Raw genomic sequence first — 25,794 nt, 5'->3', positions numbered from 1 at the left:
CACCTTTCATTCTGGGGCCCATGGTAGTCTTTCAAGGCTAGATTATGTCCTGGTCCCGGCGGCGCATGCGGGGAGGATAGGGGAGGTGTGCCATTTGGCGCGGGGTATTTCAGACCACTCCCCGCTCTTGTTGCACTTTGATATTCTCCCGAGGGGAGAGGGTAGGGTGGTCCCGATTAATCCCTGGTACCTGCGTGACCCCACCATTCGCGCAGAATTGGTTAAATCCCTTAAGCGATACTTTGACGATAATGTGGGGTCTGTGTCATCGGCGCTTTCTCTGTGGGAGGCGTTCAAGACGGTACTCCGGGGGGAGGCCCTGTCCCTTATTTCCCATTCCCGGAGGCGCGAGCGGGAGGAGGTGACCCGTGTTGAAACTGAAATAACCGAGTTGGAGGGTGATCTAGAATGTGGGGTGACGGATGACAAATTACATGTTCTCCAACTCAAGCAAGCGGCCTATAAGGCCCTCGTCACGGAGGCGGCCAGGGGCCTCAGTAGAGAGCAACAGGGGAGACTGTATGATGTGGGTGATAAGGCTGGTAAATTGATTGCGTGGCTGGACAAAAAGGAGAGAGCGAGTCGAGTTGTCCCAACGATTGAGAAACAGGATGGTGTGTGTGTCACTGAACCGGAAGAAATTGTTGACTGCTTTGCAGAATATTTCCGTGGGGTGTATTCCCCGGTGTCTTCCCGCTCGGAAGAAGATTCCCATGCCCTGCTCAGGGACATCGCGCTGCCTTCCCTCTCGGAGGAGGACAGAGTGTCGTTGGATGCCGCCCCAACATCTGAGGAAATTGCCCTCGCCATACGTTCGGTCGCTTCCGGCAAGGCCATGGGTCCTAATGGTCTTCCCATTGAGTTGTACAAGCTGCGACCGGATACGCTGGCGCCGCATCTCCGTGCTATGTTTCTCGAGGCCCACTCGGCGGGTTCCCTCCCGCCTGACCAGCGTCTGGCCACTATCGTGGTTATTCATAAGGAGGGGAGACCACGGGACCGGGTCACATCCTATCGGCCAATTTCGCTGTTGAATGCGGAGCCCAAAATTCTCGTCAAGGTGTTGGCTAATCGGCTGGTTGGCGTGGTGTGCGACTTGATTCACCAGGATCAGTCCGGCTTTATCCCTCATCGCAATACTGCGCTTAACCTGCGGCGTCTGCATGGGGTGCTGGCACGTGTCCCGTTCATACGGGAGCCGGCCATTTTGGCGTCCTTGGACGCCACTATGGCGTTTGATACACTTGAGTGGCCATATATTTGGGCGACACTCGCGAAGTTTGGGTTTGGCCTAGGATTCATCGGTTGGGTAAAATTGTTATATTCTGGACCGCTGGCGCAGGTGGTTGTGAACGGTAGAGTGTCGGCTCCGTTCGAGCTGGGCAGGGGCACGCGGCAGGGCTGCCCGTTATCGCCGCTCCTTTTTGCGCTTGCTTTGGAGCCCCTGGCGGAGTGGCTGCGGTGGCATCCTTCTATCCGTGGTCTCCGCTGGACCCCTGAGTATGAGGACCGCGTATCTCTTTGTACCTGGCTTCCCCACGTAAATCACTGATAGTACTGGTTGATGTATTGCACTCATTTGGCCTCAACTCCGGCCTTGTCATCAACTGGGCTAAATCGTGTGTATATGTTCTCTCTGGGGAGGATCCTATCCTTCCGCAGGGTTGTCCTATCCAAATCGCCCCGCGGGGCTTTAGGTACCTGGGTGTCTTCATTACTCTGGACGCGGAGGCCCGCTATAGTCAGAATTTGCTTCCCCCCTCCATCGCCTGAAGGAGGACGTCGCGCGTTGGAGGCGTTTGCCGCTCTCGCCGCTCGGCCGGGCGGCATTGTTTAAGATGATGTCGCTGCCGCGTTTCCTGTATGCTTTACAGAACACAATGGACGTCGTCCCGGCGCGCTACTTTCACGAGGTGGAGAGTTTGCAGCGCCGACTGTTTTGGGAGGGTAGACCGCGTATCGCCCTTGTGAAGCTGACGCTCCCTTGGTACGATGGGGGGGTTGCCCTCCCGGATATCAAGCGATATTATTGGGCCTCCCAGCTGGCTGCGATCAATCACGGCCTGTACGGGCCCGCTCTAAACCCTGCCTTTGAAATGGATAAAATGTTACTGCCGGGTGGTGATTATAATCGGGCGCTTTACTCCAACTCGCTCGACGCGCGTCTGACGGGCCCCACGCGGGTCATGGTACGAGTGTGGCACGCGGCTAATGCGGCGATGGGGTGGAGGGACCGCTTGAACCGGGCGACGCCACTATACGCATCTGAGCGGCTGGGCTCCCTGTGGACCTCGAAGGGTTTTGAGAAGTGGGACATGATAGGCATTAGCCGGGTGGGCGATCTCTGGACGAGGGGGGGCTTCAAGACGTTCGATGTGCTACAGACAGAATTCCAGCTGCAGGATAGGGAGTATTTTCGATATCTGCAGATTCGTCACCCGTTGTGCTCCGTCTTTCCGGACGTCGCCTCCATCCCGGAGTACTCCCCTCTGGAAGATAGAGTGCTGGATGGGCACGTCCCGGACGGCACGATTTCGTTAATTTATAAAAAACTTATTAATGACCGTTCGGGACTGCTGACTGGCCTTCGGGAGGCATGGGTTGCTGATGGATTGGAGCTGGATGACGAGGACTGGGTGTCTGCGGTGGCCTCCCCGAAAGAGGTGGCCATACCGGCCCGCCTTCGCTTCGTCCAGCTCAAGATACTCCATAGGGTCTATGTTACGGGGCCGAGGCTGATGCGTATGGGCTATGCTGTGGATGGGTTGTGTAAGCGTGGGTGTGGTTCTTTGGGGACCTTTCTCCATATTTTGTGGGAATGCCCGGAGGTGGCGCGATTCTGGCGTGGTGTGCATGAGGTTTTGCGTGCAGTCATGCGTGTGCCGCTGCTGCCCGAGGCGAGGAGATGTCTTTTGAATGTGTGGGAGCCAACCGACTATTCGGTGCCGCAGACGTGGTGGGTGACTCTGGGATACATGGTGGCCAAACGTGACATTGCTCAACTGTGGGGTTCCCAGAGGTCGCCGACTGTCTCGGCGTGGAAGGATAACATGGATTGGTGCATGTTTCGGGAAAAGGTGGTGTATGTTGCGAGAGGTAAGCCTGGTACGTGGGTGAAAATATGGGGCCCCTGGAATGCCTACCGTGGGGGAATCTGTACCCCGCCGTTATTGCCCGATCTGTCACCGGCCCCGTCTCCTTAGCCAGTTTGTCTTCCCAGTTCTGGGCAATGAGTCTACTTAGTCCCCGTCCTGACCTTTTCCCCCCTCGATACTCCTATGGATTGGTGGGGTCCCCCTCCTAGGGGAGCACATGCTGCTGTTTCCGATTGTGGGTTGCCTTGTTGATTTGTTTTTTGTTGTTATTTATACAAAAATGAAACCGTTATGTGGGGTCCGGATGATGTGGCTGCCAACGCTTCTTCCAACTCCTGTGAATTTCCCTCTGCCGCAGCATGCGTGCTATTGTCTGTATCACATGCTCCTTCTGCTTGCTAGCGGCCGGCCTGAAGGTTGTAGGCCCATCTTTGTATATTTTTTGGATTCTGTAATAAACGGTTTAAAAAAAAAACAAAAAAAAACAATTATGCATGGTTTAATATTTCTTCTATTTGTTTTTTAATATGATACAAAATATCTTTTCTTTTATTTTTTTAATTTATAAGGCGCACAGATACCCCGAGGGGTTTCCCGGCACATCACATGCGAAGATGGTGGACTTTTCAGGTCACTGGTCAACACAGGGAATTCACTTATTTCCTGCTATTGCACTTTTTTTTTGTTTGTTTATTTTTGGGTACTTACATGTCCATTTGGTGTGATTTGTCTGCGGCTCTCTCGGATTTTCTTGTGTTATCCACATATGGCATTTTGCTTTTCTTTTTTCTAGATTTGGCTTTGATTTAAAGTGGAAATACATTTTTGGTTATCAATTTGATAATTGAGTGTACCTTGGAAAGTTGGTGTGCTTATGGAATAACAAGATTATAGGATTTTTTTTAGACTTTTCTTGAACTGACATATAGTAAGAATATAGAAACGTATTTTGTGAGGCCTTTTTCATTCTTTGCTAAACCACTTTTGGAATCGAGTTGGGCTTTGGTACTAGATGGGGGTAACTAACTTCTTTTCTCTTTTGTCTCATTCTTTCCTTTCCTTTCCTTTTTTTTATTTCCTTTTCCATGTGTCTTTGTATTGTTATGATTTGCACTTTGCAGGCACAGCTTCAAAAGAATTGTTATTCTGTATTTTATAGTCTGTTGATTTTGTGCTGAGTCCTCAGATAATCTGGAGTCATACAATCTAGATTTCACCAAACCATTAAAGATATGGCCCTGGACTGTGGTGGTTCGATCCTGCCATTGGATATATGTACAAATAGGCACCTGTATTTTTTTACATTTCTATGTCCTATCCCGCAAAATGGCAGTAAGCTTTTCCACGGCATTTATGGACCATTGTACAGCCCTCCATACATTAATAGGAGGGGATTAAGGGAATCTACAAACCTGCCAGTCCCTTAAAATCTCATTACTGAAACTTGACAAGGATCTGCTTGAGGTTGCATCATATCGCCCTCTTATAATGTTACTCACGGTTTATAAGATTCTCAGTAAAATCATTGCTAGCCTCCCACTGGCAGACATGCCACCCCTAGTACACACTGATCATAATGGCTTTATTGCTAATTGCTCACATACTCTCAGCTAATGTAGACTCCACAGAGTACTGGAGATGACCCCCTACCACTGGCTCTCGGCTGCTTGTTTGGCAATAGACCTTGAACGTGCATTTTATAAAGTTGACTGGGCATACCTGTTGGCGGGGCTTTTGCGATTTGGCTTCTGGCACAATTGCTCTGCCTTAGTCTCCTATTTTATATGGCTATTATATATGGCCCCCACTAACAGAATCAAGACAGGTCCTGTGGCGGTTCAACTGCCAAAGTCGGATAATGGTGGGTGGACCCAGTCTGGTGGTCCTTGGACTGCCACCATGACTACAGAGGTCCAATGGACTGCCATAGTTGTAATAGGGCCCTAAGCCTACTATAAGACAAAGATGGGTAATAAGAGAATCATAATAAAGAGGTAAAAGAGGCTGAATAAATGATATCCCATATGTAGGTATATATAAGTAACATTTAGTAGCGCAAAAAGTCAACTTGTCTCGCGTCTCTTTGAGATCGGCTGGGGAACATGCCAGGAGTGCCCAGTGTCATCCCTCCCCATTGGTACTAGTAACAAAGGCACAACGGCTGCATGAGGTGGGAACCAGTGGGGTATCTTACTGGGAGCTGAGCAGCATGTGGTCTTCCTATACATAATAGTTGGTAATCTAGTAAGGGCAATGGCCTCTCTGCTACCGCAGATGGCCATCTGGTCATGCTGCGGCTTATGGCACAGGGATGTGTCTCTCTTGCTTAGATGGTGATGCTTCCTTGAATCCTTTACTTCTTTTGTAACCTGCCAGTCCATATACCATGCTCCACGTTCCGTACCCTGTAGGAGAGTAGGATCTGCTTCACATGTATACCCCCACTTTTTGCTGGTGTTTCACTGTTTTTCGACTTTAGTCTGGACCTTGCTATTCAGGGCCCCAGCCTAGCTGCTTCCTCTCCAAATTGATTGCATGTACTTTAGGTACACCATAGATTGGATCCTGAGGTACCCTTGTGAGTCCCTAATATATGGTACACTATGAACCCAGGGGAGAGATACCCCAGATGCCTACCAGGGGCTGAAGCAGGTATTATGTCACGCCTGGAAAGCCAACCAGAATGATGCCACACCCTTCTAGAGGGAAAGACATGATAGTACTGGGTTACCCGGTAGAAACTTAACAGAGCCCAGGCATCACAAAATGGATGCTGCAGCCACAGACACAGGTCTGGCCTCCTGCTGCTCACCGAAACTCCGGCAGCGGAGGCCTGGACAATAGGTTTCCTGTCACAGGGAGCTGTAACCACCTCCCAGACAGGCTGATGTGTATTGGGGCTGGGTGGAAGTCCTGCACTGGGGGCAAAATTGGTGTCCCTGTCCTACGTCCAGCTCAATCCGGTGCAGGGGCTTCCAGCCCCTGCTCTGGTGCGAAACTGGACAAAGGAAATGGGTGTAGCCACCCCTCTTTCCAAACCCTCCCATAGGTGTGTCCCCAGAGCTAGTCCAACCCATTCCTTAGGTATAAGTAAGGAACCTCTGTATTCAGAACTTTAGATATCCCTGGACGAAATGCTGAAGCTGAATCCTGGAACTTTGATGCTCTACTCAAGACTAGAGGACTGAAGAAATCTCTCTTGGGGTCAAGGAGTGACTCCCCTGCTTGGCAGGCACCAACAAAGCAATTTGCCGGTCTGCATTATTGAAGCTCCTGCCGGACTCAAAAGAATTTTCAGCCCAGGAAAAGGATTTCCAGACATGGCAGAGGCTGATCCGAGTCACCAGCAAATCTGAGACCCGCAGCCCTCGTGAGTAGCGTGGAACAGGAACTCCTGGTCTCCGTGCATTTCTGCAAGTGCATTGACTTCTCGACATCTCTTGAAGTCCTGCTTGAGCTCACTTGAAGCCCCAACCTCGAGTACTGAATCCATCCAGGATTGTTGGCCTAGTCACCCCGAGTGACCCGTGGGCTGCCATTTTGTGTTTCATCTCAAGGTCCCTTTGCGATCCCTGGTCTGTTAACTGGTGGGTCCCTGAGGGGGTAACTTTGTATTTCCTTGGGCTTTCCTGGTTGCTCTAGAAGTGCCCTGACTCTCAACCAAGTGGTGAGTCCCCCAGCCCTTGCTGGTCTTCATCAAAGCATTTCTTCTCTTTCTGCATGGGTTGCTGTTGCCAAGGTTTGTTGTGTCCAATCTGTGCATCAATGAAGACCCTACTACACCCCTCTCCACCATGATACAACATTTGACATCTGAAGCAGAGGCAGAGGGATGGATTACTAAGGAGGAGGCTCTATTCCTCTTGAACAACAAGCCACATATACCATATTTCTATTGTCTCCCGAAGATTCACAAGGGAGTCTCCCCCCCACCTGGTAGACCGATTGTGTCCGGGATTAATTCCCTGCTGGAACCCCTGAGCAAGTTCTGTGATGTGTTTCTACGCCCCCTGGTAACTGAGACCCCGACGTTCCTGAGAGACACCACTGAGGTGCTCAACCTCATTGAGGGTTTTACTACACTGGAATCTATCAACCTCTTGGTGACCTTAGACGTGGAAGCGTTATACACTAACATTCCCCAAGATGCCACCCTGGCGGTCCTTGAACAGGCCCTTCGGAACATCGACCCATGGACATCACCAACTCCGGTCACCTTCATCTGTGACTGTGCGACAATAGCACTTAAGGAGAACTTTTTTGCTTTTGAAAAAAACCTCTATCACCAAACACAGGGCACCAGTATGGGGAGCACCTTCGCGCCAAGTCTGGCCTGCCTATACATGGCACATTTTGAAGAGGAACACATCTTGACAGAGACCAACCCATATAAGAACAACATCATGTTATGGCGCAGATATATCGATGACATTATCATCTTCTGGAAAGGGAACGAAGAAACATGTCAAACCTTCTTCACATGGGTGAACACACTCAATCCTTACCTTAAATTTGTAGGCACACAGTCTTCAGAATCAATACCATTTCTGGACCTACTGATATCCCTAAAAGAAGGTTGTCTGATGACCACTAACTATAAAAAACCCACGGACAGGAATAGTTTACTCCTATTCCAGAGTCACCATCCTAAGGCTCTAAGAAATAACCTACCGGTTGGGCAATTCCTCCGCTTGCGCCGCAATTGTAATACCATTCTGGAATTTGAAAAAGAGGCAGACACTCTTACAGAGAACTTGACGCAAAGAAAGTACCCAAAGAAAATTATAAAACAAGCACGGAAAAGAGCCAGAAACAACCAGAGAGAAGCTCTACTGGAAACCAAAGAAAAAACCATCTCAGAGACACTAACATGTGTAACATCTTTTACCCCGAATTCCAACAAAATTCAGAGGATAATTAAGAAGCATTGGAAGATCTTGGAGACTGGGGAGTTTCAACCAGGCCCAAAACCCCTCTTTGCTTTCAAGAGGACACAAAATCTAAGAGACATACTAGTTCACACACGCCCTAAGAATACGATTAAAATCCAACCAACTCTGTGGAACCTATCCATGTGGGTCCTGTACAGTATGCCCACTGACCAGCGCCACCAAGGAAATTGACCTGGGACTTGCAAAACCATGGAAGCAATTACATCACACCAACTGCAATATGAAAAACTGTGTATATATGATTACCTGCCCCTGTGGCTCAAGATACATTGGCATGACTATGAGACCAATCAAAACACGAATCGGTGAGCATAAGAGCACGATTCGGTGCAGACGTACAGCTACCAAACTACAAAGCCACTTTCTAGAAAAGAATCACCCCCCTGAAAGTTTGCGATGGACCATCATTGAATCCAATCCCACATGGTCAGCAGCCACACTGTTCAGGCAGGAACAACGATGGGTGTTTAAATTGAAAAGTAATAATGGGGGATTGAATGATGACATCCCCTGGGTGGAATTATCTCGTTAGAACAATCATGAGATGATCTTAGCTAACATATCATTGAGCACCACCACTCGACAATCTACGAGATCAAGCATCATGAATATGATGTTGAATGTCTATCGCTGTACCGGTGAGCATGGGCTCACATTATCTACATGACTGTTTCAATCGGCAGAGTCATCCACCCATGATCATGACATTAATGGACAAGATGGGCTTTAGTTCCCCATACAATTAGAAGAGAAGTCCTCTCACATACTCATACTCCACACACCTAGAGAACAGCGCGGTTTTCTCCTTCATCCCCCTCTCACTCCCCCTTTGTTTTTTTACCCAAACAACATGTCCACACACACAGGATCAACACGGGGACATCCGTGACCTGTGGTCCGTGCTAGAGTTCATATTCTGTTTACCACCTGTGGGATGAGTACTTCTAAGTCCGTTTGTGGACATTATAACTCTAAGTCCGGTTTTAACATCCCTCGGATTTTATCCTGTCTAGCGCAGCGGCAGGAACTTGGAGGAAGGGGCCCCTCCCTCCTCGCACCCTCCGTTAATACTTATGTTCGACCAGGCCGTCTATTACCCTTCCAATATGGCCGCGGCAGTCACTATCAGAGCACCCGGCGAGCCGCACACGAGTAGTCCGTTCCGTAGCGCTGGACGTCGTGACGTCATCAGCCAGGGTACTATATTTACCTTTGGCCAGCACACACCGATGTTACCGGCTGAACCACCGCACGGGTAGGTCTTCCCGCTCCGTAAGGCTAACGACGATGTAAGTATGAGCACCAGCTACCCGGGACGCCCCAGCAGTTGCCTTCATCCAGGTACCAACTCTGCTTACTTACCGAGTTTACTTTTTTAAATTTTTTGCAGCCTTACCACGCGGCTCACGCTGACGGAGCCCACCACTGAATAGGAGGGGGTAGGCTTGCGCCCGCGCTTTATGTTTTGTTATTTTTACATATTATTGTATTTTTGACCTCACTGCTTGATCCACGATCCGTGCACTTAGCAGCCTGGTCCTTCCGCACCCGCACCCCAAAGGCAGTTCCTCCACAGCCATTATATACGGACGGCTTACTCTTCACTCCATAAAACCTGAGCTCTTACTTGCTCGTTGTCAGCGGACCCACTCCTTACAACCTGGTGATGCTCAGACGCCGTCGCTATGCACCAATCTTCTTACCCAGTAGGTTGCATACGGGCACTTACATAGCTACTTAGGGGTGTATTTCATAGTGTTACCATTCGATCCCTGCACTCAACAGCTAGGTCACTCCGCACCAGGCTCTCACAGGTATTTCCTCCACAGCCTTGCACGCGTACCACCTTTTTAGACCTGAGCCTTTATCCTGGTTATTAGAACCAGATCCTCCCCTTGTTACCAGGTAAGGCCCGGGCGCCGCAGCATCGCACTTTCGCTCTTGACGAGATTGATGCACACCGGCACTTATTTAGCACTATTTCAGGGGCGTATTTCAATGTCATTTCTTCACCTCGTGTGTCGCTATTCTTCCCTTTGAGCACTCTCAACCATGGGCAACTTGCCCATTCCTATTAGGTGGTTTCCCGGCCACCTCAGCAGCATGACCACTGTATAACATTCGGTGGGCCCTCATGCACTGGGCACTATAGCACTTCCAGTGCACTCGTGGCAGAGCAATATCAATAATCTTGATATAATACTACCTCTATCTTTTTTCCTCCCCCCCCCCCCTTTTTTCCTTGTCATGTCTCCCCTTAGGCTGAGAACATGAATTTCGTAGAATAACGGATTCTGAACACGAATTGTCAAGCGTACCAGACCTAGGTAACGGATGGGATTACGGGTTGTCTCTTCCCGAACCCACCCTTGTAAACTTTCTTCTTTTGGTCCTGACGAAGCGCTCCTGGATCCAATAGGGACCATCTTAAAGCGCGAAACATGTTGACCTAACTTTTCTTATAGCACTTTTTGTTATCACACCATACGGGTTGAGAGAAGTGGGACATTATTTTGTTTAGTTTCCCCTCTCATAATAAGCACTATCATGCATCTCCATCCCCGCCAATTTTTTAATTTGAACCAGGGACCTCCCAATTAAATTATTTTTGGACCCTGTCTCAATTTTAATACCTGCACTCACTAGCACACTCTGACCCACACACCCACACTCACAAATGCGGCAACTCCTAAAAGAACTCCAACAGAGAGCCCCTAATCAAGGGCCCGTGAGGGACTGCAGCGCCACTCCCACGAGGAGCAATTGTGCCCAATGATGATGCTAAACATCCGCAAGGGTGTGTGAGGGCACTCAGTATCACAACAAGGAGTACCCTCTCCTCACTCTACACACTCACTTTGACCTTGGAGACACACCTTGCTCTCTATAGCCGATACATGGGCTATTGCTATCCTTTTCTCTTTATATAGGAACTGTATAACCTTCCATGGAATAATTATATAACTTTCAGGAGCACTGGTACAGGACCTTTTTCATTCGCTCCTAGTCCCCTCTCTCATTGATTGGTTGCACCAACACTTCACTACTTGACATCCTTCGTGGGACAGGTCAAATCCAGCTCCTGGTTGTCCTCAACACCTACTGGTCCCCATGGCTGAAGAGTCAAGCTTCACCTTCTTCACCTGAAATCACACGACATCGGTGAGCATCTGCCTTTCGCCTTCCTGGTCACTGGCTAGTGAGCCAGACTCTGTCCCCTCTGCTTTCAGGTTCTTCTCATCTTCGATCCAGGCTTGGATCTCTTCGGACACTTCGCATCTTCCCGGCAGCAGCACTTCTTCTCCAGCACCCATTGAAATCGATGACACGATCCGACACCAAAAGACAGCTATGCACCCGGCTTCCCTGGGTGAGGTAATACGAGTACTCCAGTGCTCCCATGGGTGCTAGCCCTAGAACTTCCTAAGTTCAAAAGGGTTTGGTCCTGACTCAATTCTAAGTGTCCCTAATCTTTAAAAATCTAACCGCGACTTTCCCCATAGAAGCTAACGTGAGCTTGCGGCTGTGTTCATACACTGCACACGGCCCCCGTGGGTCCCCTTTGTTACTACCTTGGGTGGATCCTTGGGGTCCCAGCAATTCTACAGGATCTAGGCCTTGTGTCTAGTTAAGTCGTGGTTCATACAACAATATTTTAGTATATGGTTTGGCTCGCCCCTAGGGCCTGACATGTGTTTGTGCTATTTTAGTGTAATATTTGAGGTATAACTTATGTGTTTTGACCTCTAGTCTCATAAAGAGACTAGGAGGGTGTGTTTAGTAATACATACATATATTTTATATATATACCTGGTGTGGATAACTTTCATTTAGGAACTCAAGAGATTATAGGCTGGTAATACAAGCTGCTTTACATTCCTTCAAGACTTAGCCTGAAGGCTGCTCTCCATTGCTACCACAAGGATTGATTTCAATAAAGGTTGTCTTTAACCTATAACCAATAAGGGGCTGTTTGGAATGGTACAGGGTGCCCACTATAACTAGTGGACAGCATATGCCAGGCCAGCTTTTCACAATGGTGTGGGGCGTGTGGGATTCCAGCTTGCTATTGATTTTACCGGATAATCTCAATTGAGTGACTAACTGAAAACCACTAAAGGTACCCTAGGTACATTTAATACAAGCTTTAGAATAACAGTAAGTTCTACTGAACTTAGAGTTGTGTGTTAAGGGCTTAGCACACCCTTTCTACAATTCAAGAGAGTTTAGTAGGCCACATTAGAGTAGGTAGTGCAATACACCACACCATACTAGTAATGTCTTCAAGGCCAGGAACCAGTAAGTCCCTGCCAGAAGCCAATGGGCTTCTAAATTCCCAGTATGATAACCTCCCATTCATGGAATTGAGAGCATTATGTACAACTAGGAAATTGAGGACAGGCAAAAGTCCAACCACCCAGCATCTTATAGAGATACTCAGGCTGGATGACCTTAGCAGAACTTTAGAATCTGAAGGGGTAGGCAGAGTGGGTGTGATAGCACCTGAGGAAAGGTCTGGGGGTGTAACTCCCCATGACCTGACCTCTGAGGCTGGCCAGGCAGATGACAATGATCTGGACCTGAAAAATCCAATTCCCCTAAACAGTGATGGAGAGGACCAGAATGGACCCCTCTTTGTCCCTCCTGGGAGATTTGGTGGTGGGCTTAGAAGGTCAAGATCTCCCTCAGTGAAGTCTAACCATTCTAACTCATCTAAGGGACCTCAATCTCCTCTCATAGGAGGGAAACCTCTCAGGAGAGAAGGGAGAGACTGCTCAAGTATGAGGAAGCTCAAGTTGAAATAAGAAGAATGTAGGTAGCCCTAGATAAGGAGACCCTAGAGCTCTACTGAGCTAGAAAAACAGATGGTACTAGAGTCCCATGGTGGCAGCAACATCCCTAGAGATAGGGAGATGCCTCATGACCATAGAAACCTAAATAAGATTGCCCCTCCCTACCAGAGTGGGGATGACATAAACAAATGGATAACTGTACTGGAAAGGGCCTGTAAAGTACAAATGGTCCCCCAGGAGCAGTGGAAAGCAATCTTATGGCTCTCCTTTGCAGACAAAGGTAGAGATAAGCTCCTCACTGTTAGAGAGGAGGAGGCAGATGATTACAGTCATCTGAAGAGTGCCTTGATTGATGGGTTTCGCCTAACCACTGAGCAATACAGGTTAAAGTTCAGGGATACCCAAAAGGCACATAATCAAGACTGAGTAGACTTTGTAGATTGTGCTACTAAGGCTCTGGAAGGTTGGTTACTTGGCAGCAAAGTGCATGACTTTCAAGGAGTGTACCATTTAATTATGAAGGAGCAGCTCCTTAATAATTGTCAGAATCTGTTGTTGCACCAGTACCTGGTAGATTCAGATCTGACCTCTCCCCAAGAATTGGGAAAGAAGGCAGACAACTGGGTCAGAACCAGGGTGAGGCAGAAGGTACAGAACCAAGGTGGTGAACCCAAAAAGCAAGCTCCTAAAAACTCTGACAAGGGTGGGGAGAAGGGTAAAGACCAGAAGTCTTCACAAGGCCCCCAAAATTCTTCTTCAGTTGGGGATTCACAGTCTAGCAAGGGAAAAGGGTAAAAGAAACCTTAGTGCAAAATCTTAGTCCAAAGGATCTACTCCAGCCACCATTGCCCCTAAGGCAACTGTACCGCCTAGTACAGCTGCAATTGGTGGTGGTAATGTCCAGAATAAGGGTGTAGTAGGGTTGGCCCTGGGTTCTGAGATGTACTCTGGCCTTGTCAGAGTTCCAACTCAGGCTGTTCTAGTCTGTGATGCAGACATGGATATGTCCTCCTTTGTGAGTCCAAGTAATTTGGGCAAATACAATCAACAGCCATTAATAAATGGAATATAGGCTTTGGCATAGAGGGACCCGGGAGCAAGTGTCACAATGGTCACAAAAGATCTTGTGTATCCTGGGCAGATTATACTTTGTGAAATGTACCAAGTGACCAATGCTAGCAATGTCAGAACAAATCATTCTCTGGCAGTTATTAACTTCTCCTGGGAGGAGTAACTGGCCGTAAGAAGGTTTTGGTAAGTACAAACCTACCAGTACACTTCTAGCTTGGCAATGATCTAGAAACTTCAGCATGGGCTGAAGTGGAGCCCAGGATACATGCAGAAATGCTAGGAATCCCTGCTCATGTCTTTGCTGTGACTAGGTCACAGGCCAAAATGTCTCACACTAGACAGGCCCTGGATTCTGGAATAATGGACCAGGTGCATCCCAAGAGGAGAAACAGTAGGGTCAAGGCAGTGCCTTCCCACCTGACTCAGAATGCAGATCAGTCTCCTCAGGGGGATGATCTTAAGCCTGAAGAAGGAACTGTCTCAGAGGAGCTTGAACTTGACCAGGTTGAGTTCTTGGGGACAGGGGGCCCATCCAGTTCTGATCGGAGCCAGGAGCAGAAAATGTTATATCCTACTTAATTGATTAACCTGTAGTCCAGCCCTGCTGCCACTAGCTGCTCAGCCAGAGCGTGAGATGGTCATAGAATGTTGGTGTGCCTGTGATGCATGGAATGCCTGGGTGTCTGAGTGGATGAGTGTTGGCAGTTGAAGATGGGCTGAGCAGCTAGGGAGGCTGCTCCTGGTGGGGCTGGTACCACACTAGGCTGGCTGGAGTAGAGACAGATGTAACCTGAACTGGAGACTGAATAAAGATGGCTTAAGAATACCTCCTGCCTCCAGGTGTCTTTCTACAGAGATCATAACATTTATTTTGGCGACGAGCGGACTTGGACCCTAGAGACTCTTGGTACAGCACAGAAACAAAGGAACTACAAAGAAACTTAAAGAGAGACCAAGAGATCTAACAAGCTACTACATCTATAAAGAAAGAATTCCCAGGAAAGCCAGCGCCAGCCCCACCAGTGTCCTCTCCAATGGACAGCCCACAGAGAAGTGTCATCAATAAAGACACTACAGCCTGGGAATACTACAAACATCTAAAGGACTACAGTGAGTTGGAGGAGTAGCTAAGCTACAGCCACATCTGGTGTTCCAGCCACATCATATCTATAGGATTACAGTGAGTTGGAGGAGTAGCTAAGCTACAGCCACATCTTGTGTTCCAGCCACATCAAACATAAAGGATTATAGTGAGTTGGAGGAGTAGTTCAACTACAACCGCATATGGTGTTCCAGCCACAAAGAGGATGAAAAAGACAATTTGGGAGTTTTAGTCATAAAGATGTAAGAACCAGTGTGCTGTCGCTGCTCAGATGGAGAATTTATGGGTGCTTTATTGATAGTTGCAGCGATTTGGAGTGCCTCCAATACCACAGTGACCCGCATCGTTCTTCTAGGACGGCAGTGACATCAAGGAAAAGGCATACATTGTGGTACTTTGTACAGGCTGCGCAGATGGAAGAAATTGTTAAGCACACTGTTGCCACATTTGTGTATTCTTGCTATATCGTGTGAGGAGAAGAGGTGCACAAATAGTACGTTTGCCCTGGATTGTGATGGTTTGGAGATTGCGGTTTGGGAAAATGAGGGTCAGCCTCTTTGTAAGGACACTAAACGGAAGGTGTCATGTTTCCTATCTGCACTGGAGCAGGCACGAAGACCGGCCGTGTAACTCCCAAGCACAGAGTTAGCAGTGGACTTTTATTCTGATCTCATGCTATTATAGACAGTTGTTGAATCAACGTTTCCCTGCCATCATCTTTATTGGTGCGAGTATGGGGGTAGGCCATTTTATTGGTATTTGCGGTTCTTGGCTGCCCTTTGGTATTTTGTCAGTTTAACTGCAGCCTTCATTTTCAAATGTACACGCACGCGCTTACCTTTGCCAAGCTACTGGTCGCGTGCAGTCCTGCGGCGCAGTTCCCTGTGTTCATCTTCAGTGTGACGTGCACGGCTGCTTCAACTTCGTCTTCTGGCTCTTGTGGACGTTTGGTGCACGGACGCACCTTGAGCTATTCGGCAGCAACGTAGACAGCGTCCCGCCATCTTGAGGTGGACGGCCGCTTTTGTATTTTCCCTTTCCGTGGTTCCTGTTTGCTGCAGGGTTGCCAACCACGCGATTTTCTGACAACCACAGTGATTTCAATAAAGTTTTGTGAAGGTCGACTTGAGGGCCGGGGACAACGCGGTGTCTTCACGACTTGAACAGCATCTGGAATCGTCGATTTTGGAAGTTTCATGTAGATCCTCCGTTTCATGTATGTCGGAGGTATTCTACAGTGTTCCTGCTTGTCACACGTCACAACCATTTTTCTTGCTATGTGTTGTTTTTTTTGCCACCAGCTTATCTTTGCAGCGAAGTTGTCATGAGGGTGACAAAATTCTGTACTTTGGTAGTGACTTCAACTTATGTATTTGGACAGCGTTTGCAAGTGTGCTGTTTCAGACTAGCTGCCTGTATTTATTCAGAGCCTTATCTGGCAAGTCATGACAACCTGTCTGTGTATCGAGTTTTCTTTAACAAAGTTGGGAGTTATACCGTACACATGAACATGCTCCATTATTTTCACTTACAGTATGGTCTATATCTCATGTCAGAGGGTTGGCATTGCTTAGATTTGTAGTCGTTTGTGCAGTCTGGATGTAGGTGTGCAGTGGTTTTTGTGCCATTTTACGCAGGGGAAGTCTTTGTACGGCAAAATTCGGGTGAGGAGTCACTCACCGGTGGTTGTAAAGTGGTATCTTTGTTTGTTTTCGAAGGGCATGTTTAGATATTGTGCTTAAGTGTGTATTCAGTTAATATGTGTTTTCTTTTACACACTTGATGTCGTGATGCCACAGGATTACAGTTTGAGGAAGGGTCTTCCATTAGTCCTGTGGGTGGTCATCACACTGTTTCCCTACATGAGGGAAGGTTGTGGGTAACATCCCTTTGCTCAGTTTTGTTACTCCTACATGGGGTGTGTAACCTCCACAAGGGGGTCAGGAGCTCTTATCAGTTTCGTTTGGTTACTCCTACATGGGGGTACGTAATCTCCACAAGGAGGTTGGGACATTGGTTCAGTTCCCTTACTTGCATGGTACCTAGGTTAACCCCCACACAGGCTAGAGTTATGGCTTAGTCCATAGTTAGTTGCGCGCAGTATTGATGTACATCTTTTCATGGTTAACCCTCACACAGGGTTGGGTTTTGGCTTAGTCCATAAATAGTTGCGCGCAGTATTAATGTACATCCCTTCACGGGAGTTTCTATGGGTGACGACCCATATACATGTTTGGTTCCCTTTCTTTTGGGATTGTAGTAGTAGGGTATGCTATCTTTAGTGCTACTCTAGGTTATGACTTTGGGCATTGGTTGTGTGGGGTCTTTTACTCTTTCTATTGTAGTGCATTACGTCACAGTGTTTAATGCATAATGCTTCAAATGTATTTCGGGTAATGTTATTCTTGCTTCAAAATGTTTGTTATTTCTTTAAGAGAGGGATGGGAGATATTGTTTATCAAATGTATTTATCTTATCCGTTCTTTGTATAATGGTTCTTTCTCCTGCGATGTTTTAATTTTATGTTTGCATCCGTGGGACTTGTACCATTATTCATTTTTCTTGTGGATAGTTCTTCCTTGATGTTTTTTCACTTGCATGTTTGTTTTCATTGAAGAAAAAGGGATAATGTTATATCCTACTTAATTGATTAACCTGTAGTCCAGCCCTGCTGCCACTAGCTGCTCAGCCAGAGCGTGAGATGGTCATAGAATGTTGGTGTGCCTGTGATGCATGGAATGCCTGGGTGTCTGAGTGGATGAGTGTTGGCAGTTGAAGATGGGCTGAGCAGCTAGGGAGGCTGCTCCTGGTGGGGCTGGTACCACACTAGGCTGGCTGGAGTAGAGACAGATGTAACCTGAACTGGAGACTGAATAAAGATGGCTAGCTTGAACTTGACCAGGTTGAGTTCTTGGGGACAGGGGGCCCATCCAGTTCTGATCGGAGCCAGGAGCAGAAAACTTCCCCTCTCTTGAACCCCTCAGAAAGCAAGCTGCTGATGAGGCTGCTGGGAATGCTAGTGGCACCCACACGATTTATTGGGATGATGGACTCCTTTACCCAGAGACTAGAGACCCCAAGCCTGGTGCATCCAGGAGGTTGGTTATACCTCTGAAGTTTAGGGGCTTCCTATTGACACAGGCCTATGAAATTCCCCCAAGCAGGACACGTGGGCCAGAACAAGACTTGGGGCAGAATTGTCCCTCACTTTCACTGGTCCCACATGTCTGAAAACACTAAGGAGTTTTGTCGCTCCTGTGTGACCTGCCAAGCCTGTGGCAAGGCAGGTGGAACCACAAAGGCCCCCCTGATACCTCTACCTGTGGTGGGGATTCCCTTTGAGATGGTTGGGATTGACATTGTTGGGTACATGGATCCTCAGACAGCATCTGGGCACAGGTTTATACTGGTGGTGGTGGACCATGCCACCAGGTACCCGGAAGCAATTTCCCTAAGGACCACTACAGCACCTGTGGTGGCAAGAGCTCACTTGGGTGTATTATCAAGAGTATGCTTTCCTAAGGAGGTAGTATCTGACTGAGTTGCAAACGTTATGTCAAGTTACTTAACTGCTATGTGGAAGGAGTGTGGAGTGAACTACAGCCTCACCACACCCTATCACCCACAATCCAATGGTTTAGTTGACAGATTCAACAAAACCTTAAAGGGTATGATCAAAGGTCTCCCAGAGAAGCTTAGGCGGAGATGGGACATTCTTTTGCCCTGCCTTTTGTTTGCCTACAGGGAGGTGCCACAAAAGGGGGTTGGTAACAGCCCTTTTGAACTTTTGTTTGGCCATCCTGTCAGGGGTCCTTTGTGTCTGGTGAAGGAGGGATGGGAGTTACCTCTAAAACCCCCTAAACAGAACATAGTGGACTATGTACTTGGTCTCCGCTCCAGGATGGCTGAGTACATGAAAAAGGCTACTAAAAACCTTGCGGCTAGCCAGGAATTACAAAAGGCCTGGCATGACCAAAAGGCTGTACTGACTGTTTACCAGCCAGGACAGAAAGTGTGGGTGTTTCCAGCCGGTGGCCCCAGCAGCCTTCCAGGACAAATGGAGTGGCCCCCATACAATTGTTGAACAGACAGGGGAGGTCACCTACTTGGTGGACCTTGGAACCCCTAGGAGTCCTCACAGGGTACTTCATGTCAACAGACAAAAACCATATGTTGACTGGGCAGACATGGGCTTGCTCATGGCTACTGATGAAGAACAGGAGGAAGAGAGTGACCCACTCCCTGACCTGCCTTCTCAGAACCCTGACAATAGGTCAGTTGATAGTGTAGCCTTGGCAGGCAGCCTCACTGACCAGCAGCAAACTGACTGCAGAAAACTTCTCAGTCAGTACAGACATATGTTTTCTCTGACTCCAAGTCAGACCACCTGGTGCACTCATGAAGTGGACACTGGGGACAGTCTGCCTGTGAAGAACAAAATCTACAGGCAACCTGACCATGTCAGGGACTGTATAAGGACAGACGTTAAAAAGATGTTGGATTTGGGAGTTATTGAACCCTCAGATAGCCCTTGGGCTAGTCCAGTAGTCCTGGTACCTAAACCTCACACCAAAGATGGCAAGAGAGAGATGAGGTTTTGTGTGGATTACAGGGGTCTCAATGCAGTCACTAGGACTGATGCCCATCCCATCCCCGGCGCAGATGAGCTGATAGATACTTTGGCCTTAGCCAAGTTTCTAAGCACATTTGACCTGACAGATGGCTCCTGGCAGATCAGACTAGCTGATGATGCAAAGCCAACAACAGCATTTTCTACCCCTAGTTGGCACTATCAATTTGTGGTAATGCCCTTACCACTTTCCAAAGGTTGGTGAATCAAGTCCTTACAGGCCTGGAAGACTATAGTGCAGCATATCTAGATGATATTGCTGTATTTATCTCCACCTTGGAGGATCACCTGGTCCACCTGAGGAATGTTTTGGAGGCCTTGCAAAAAGCAGGCCTAACTATCAAGGCTACTAAGTGCCAGATAGGGCCGAGTCAGGTTGTATACCTAGGCCACATTGTAGGTGGAGGCCAGGTTCAACCATTGCAGAGCAAAATCCAGACCATAATGGACTGGGTTGCTCCCACTACCCAGACTCAGGTGAGAGCCTTCTTAGGCCTGACTGGGTACTATAGAAGATTTGTCAAGATCAATAGTGATACTCCTGAATGAGTTAACCTTTAAGAAAATGCCCAAAAAGGTTCAGTGGACAGTTAGCTGTCAAAAGGCATTTGATGACCTGAAGCAGGCCATGTGCACTGCTCCCATTCTGCAGAGTCCTGACTACTCCAAAAAGTTCATTGTCCAAACAGATGCATCTGAGTTGGAATAGGGGCTGTTCTGTCACATTTGAATGGTAAAGGTCAGGATCAACCAGTAGCTTTCATAAGCAGAAGGTTAACGCCCAGAGAGAAACGTTGGTCAGCCATTGAGAGGGAGGCCTTTGCTATTTTTTGGACTCTGAAGAATTTGAGGCCATACTTGTTTGGTACTCACTTAATTGTTCAGACAGACCATAAGCCCCTCTTATGGCTAAAACAGATGAAGGGTGTACATCCCAAATTGCTCAGGTGTTCTATTTCCTTACAGGGGATGGACTATACAGTGGAACATAGACCTGTGAGTAACCATGCCAATGCAGATGGACTCTCCATATATTTCCACTTAGAACTAGAAGACTCAACTGGTCAAGGTTAGTTTAATGTCCCTGCATTTGGTGGGGGGGGGGGGGGTGTAGGAGAGTAGGATCTGCTTCACATGTATACCCCCACTTTTTGCTGGTGTTTCACTGTTTTTCGACTTTAGTCTGACTGGGACCCTCCTATTCAGGGCCCCAGCCTAGCTGCTTCCTCTCAGAATTGATTGCATGTACTTTAGGTATACTATAGATTGGATCCTGAGGTACCCTTGTGAGTCCCTGGTATATGGTACACTATGTACCCAGGGTATAGGTACCCCAGAGGCCTACCAGGGGCTGAAGCAGGTATTATGCCACCCCTGGAAAGCCTCTCAAAATGACACCACAGGTCTGCTACTGCAGCCTGGGTGAGGTGGTGCATGCACCCCTTACTGTGATATAGGTTACCTATATCACTATATATATACACACATATAAACCTATAAGTCACTCCTATGGCAGGCCTCATCAATCCTGAAGGCAGAGTGCTTGGTTCCTATGTGAGAGGGTGCCCCTGCATTAACATAGCCCCTCTGCGGTGTTCAGAGACCCTTCTCTGATGCTGTTTGTAATGCAGCCTGACCATATACTCATAAGTGCATTATAACCTCGCGGTAAATGCTAACTTTGGGATGGCTGCACAAAAACATGTCGTGTTTGGTGTCAAACGCTTTGGAATCCTACCCCCCCCCCCCCCCCCTCCGCCAGTTCTGGCGGTGGGGGTAGAATTACATCCTTCTAGAGGGAAAGACATGGTAGTACTGGGTTACCCGGTAGAAACTTAACAGAGCCCTGGCATCACAAAATGGATGCTGCAGCCACAAACAATGGTCTGGTCCCCTGCTGCTGACTGAAATTCTGGCAGGGGAGGCCTGGACAATAGGTTTCCTGACACAGGGCGGTGTAACCACCTCCCAAACAGGCTGATGTGTATTGGGGCTGGGTGGGAGCACTGTCTGAGTGCTTTGAAGTCCTGCACTGGGGGCACATTTGGTGTCCCTGTGCATAGTCCAGCTCAAACTGGCGCGAAACTGGACAAAGGAAATGGGTGTAGCCACCCCTCTTTCCAAACCCTCCCATAGGTGGGTCCCCTGAGCTAGTCCAACCCCTTCCTTAGGTATAAGTAAGGAACCTCTGTAATCAGAACTTTAGATATCCCTGGACAAAACTCTGAAGCCGAATCCTGGAACTTCGACGCTCTATTCAAGACTAGAGGACTGAAGAAATCTCCCTTGGGGTCAAGGAGTGACTACCCTGCTTGGCAGGCACCAACGAAGCAATTTACTGGTCTGCATTATCGAAGCTCTCGACGGACTCTGAAGTATTTGCAGCACAGGAAGAGGATTTCCAGACATGTCAGAGGCCGACCCAAGTCCCCACAAAGCTGAGACCCACAGCCCTTATGAGTAGCGTGGAACCAGAACTCCTGGTCACCGTGCATTTCTGCAAGTTAATTGACTTCTCGACGTCTCTTGAAGTCGTGCTTGAGCTCACTTGTAGCCCCCACCTCGAGCACTGAATCCACTGAAGACTGTTGGCCTATTCACCCCGACTGACCCGTGGGCCGCCATTTTGTGTTTTATCTTGAGGTCCCTTTTTCGATCCCTGGTCCGTTGACTGGTGGGTCCCTGAGGGGGTAACTTTGTATTTCCTTGGGCTGCCTGGTTGCTCCAGACGTGCCTTGACTCCCAACTAAGTGGTGAGTCCCCCAGACCTTGCTGGTCTGCACCGAAGCATTTCTTCTCTTCCTGCATGAGTTGCTGTTGCCAAGGCTGGTTGTGTCCAATCCTGGCACCGACACTACAGCACTCAGTTGTCCTCAATGCCTCCTGGTCCTCGTGGCTGAAGATTCAAGCTTCACCATCTTCACCTGAAATAACCTGACATTGGTGGGCATATGCCTATCACCTTCCTGGTCACTGGCTAGTGACCCAGACTCTGTACCCTCTGCTTTCAGGTTCTTCTCATCTTTAATCCAGGCTTGGATCACTTCGGACACTTCGCATATTCCCGGCTGCAGCACTTCTTCGCCAGCTCCCATTGAAATCGACGAAGCGACCCGACACCAAAAGACACCTATGCACCCGGCTTCCCTGGGTGAGGTAACACAAGTTCTCTGGTGCTCCAGTTGGTGCTAGCCTTAAAACTTCCTAAGTTCAAAAGGGTTTGGTCCTGACTCAATTCTAAGTGTCCCTAATCTTTAAGAATCTAACCGCGACTTTCCCCATAGAAGCTAATGGGAGCTCGCGGCTGTGTTCAAATACTGCATACGGCCCCTGTGGGTGCCCTGTGTCACTACCTTGGGTGGTTCCTTGGGGTCCCAGCGACTCTACAGGCTCTAGGCCTTGTGTCTAGTTAAGTCGTGGTTCTTATACCACTATTTTAGTATATGGTTTGGCTCGCCCCTAGGGCCTGACGTGTGTTTGTGCTATTTTAATGTAATATTTGAAGTGTAACTTACGTGTTTTGACCTCTAGTCTCATAAAGAGACTAGGAGGGTGTGTTTAGTAATAAATACATATATTTTATATAGATACCTGGTGTGGATATCTTTCATTTAGGAACTCAAGAGATTATAGACTGGTAAAACAAGCTGCTTTACATTCCTTCAAGACTTAGCATGAAGGCTGCTCTCCATAGCTACCACTAGGATAGCTTTCAATAAACGTTGTATTTAACCTATAACCAATAAGGGGTTGTTTGGACTGGTACAAGGTGCCCACTATAACTAGTGGACAGCATATACCAGGCCAACTTCTCACCTACCCTGCATGGCATGCTGGGGTCATTTATTTGGAATAAGGGCCGCAGACGAGTTGCCTTACAGAAGCTTCCACTCCCAGTTGAAAAAAGAGGGTCTGGGAGCCCCGGATTTTGAACATCACTATCTGGCGGCTCAGTTACAGTGGCCGTCACCCTGGCTGGCTCGTCGAAAAACCTGGTCAAGTTGGGCCCTCCTGCTCAAGATCGAACTGCACAACGCATTAATGAGCTACTACTACCATCCGGTAAACACCCACCACATACTAATAAGCTTCTGACCATTGCATACAATATCTATATTAGGAGCCTCTGAATGACCCATGCATTGACAACTTGCCCACAGGAGATCTGTTTTGGATCCCTTCGACCATTCAGGGAACTCCATGGGAGGGAGAACGTGGAGATTTGGGAGAGAGAGGGGGTGGACACTCTGGACACCCTGTTCTGGGATGGTGCCCTCCAGCCAATGGAACAACTCTGTGAAGACTGTGGCCTGCTCGTGAGTCATTTCCTAACACACAGAACATTGATGGCTGAACTACAACAGCTTTGGTATAGCACGGACCCGGTGCCAGACACTCATCCAATATAACATTCTTTCCACATGATGGGTTGATGCATTCCACTAGGTAGCACTGGGAATGATATAATGGATGCAAACTCAGGCAGAAAGAGAAGAAGGGGCTGCTCATATATTCACGCATACTTTCCCGTAATGCAAAATTTCAATACATTCAACATAGCATTTTACTCTGAGCATGCCTTACACCAGCGCAAATACAGTAGGTATATGGGAGTGGATTCACATGCCCTATATATGGCCTGAATGCTGAGGATATGGTGCATATGTTTTGGAACTGCCTAGAGGCGCAGTGACTGTGGGGGTGGTTGCACCAGGCCCGGTTCTAGAGGGTGGGCCGGGTGGGCCCGGCCCACCAAAACATGAGCCTGGCCCACCCAATCATAAACCTTGGCCCTGGCAGTGACGTCAGCAAGGCCAACAGAAAATGGCCTCTGCAATTAAGACGTTCTCTGAAAGTTATCTGTCTTCTTTCTTTAGGAGTTGCTTGATTGGGCCTTGGCTCGCAGTCGAACCCCCAATCATGCATCTCCTATTAGAAAGGTGGGCTGTGTCCCCGCCCCCTCGTGCAGGTACAATAGGGGAAGGGGCCAAATCCATTCGTTGGCACTGGATTTGTGTACCGTCCTGCTGCGAGGATATTTCATTCTTTTCAGCGCTGGTGAAGAGGAGTTTGTTTATGCTGATTCATTTTCCTGACCTTCGTGACCCCTAGAGCTGGTAATCAGATCGGGCTGTGACAGAGTTCGTAAGGGCAGGTAAGAGAATGTGTGGCTATTGCGTTTTATTTAAATCTGTGAGCAAGACACATACTTTGTGTGCCGTGTATATTTCCTTTAAATGATATGTTTAAATCGTTTGTATCATTACATTGACTGGTTCGGCCAAGGACGCACTACAACTATTAAAATGTCTAGATAACTCTGGGGATTAATGATGCTGCTGGAGAGCAGTCTTTTGTCTGTTTGTAGTTTTTTAAATGCAGATAAACTGTAGTTAACGTGGATAGCTCAGTGGGTTACTACCTTTTTTCACAGAGATCCTTTGATTACTTGCAGTTCAGAAGTTACAATCCTAACATAGGGCAGTGACCTATGGACTGTCATCAAAGACCTACATACAAAGCAGAATGGTATAATTAGGTTTTTTCTTGTATTGTATTGCTAGTTAGTTCGAATTTTCCCAGTCTTTCATTATTCAAATGTTGCAATTAAGAGTTTGTTTGGGCAGAAATACATTCTAATCAGTAAAGCCAACACCCCAACCACTGAGATATGCTGTAAATCCTGTGTTTGTGCTTCTCCAGCCCAAACCCTCTTAAAACATATTGCCCAGCAGTATGGATGACATGTGATTCCTACACCTGGTAATCCTCATTAGCGTATTTGACATTCCCTATAGGCTGATTTACATACTTGTATGATTCATTGTCTCTGCATAATGTGTGCGTGATGTAAAGTACTGTGACACCTAAGTAGCGGTATACAACAAATAACATGCATATGAGAGAGGGGCTACGGAGAGATGGTGGGCAGTGTTGGAAGGTGGCAATGAGGGAATCCGAGGGAGACCTCATGGGTGAGGGGCTATGGAGAGATGAGGGGCACCGGTGGAGGCTGGTAGTGGGGGAGTCTGAGCAGCAAGCCTGTTATGTGCTCCGTACTTGTGGTTTATAATCTTAGTGCAGATGAAGCACTATTATAGTATACTAAATCAAACAGAAAAGGTGTTTTGTATGGTGCACAGTTAGAACA

Source organism: Triturus cristatus, chromosome 7, assembly GCF_964204655.1.
Source record: "Triturus cristatus chromosome 7, aTriCri1.1, whole genome shotgun sequence".
Taxonomy (NCBI): Eukaryota; Metazoa; Chordata; class Amphibia; order Caudata; family Salamandridae; genus Triturus; species Triturus cristatus.
The sequence above is the reverse complement of the archived record's forward strand: the minus strand, read 5'-3'. Positions refer to the sequence as shown.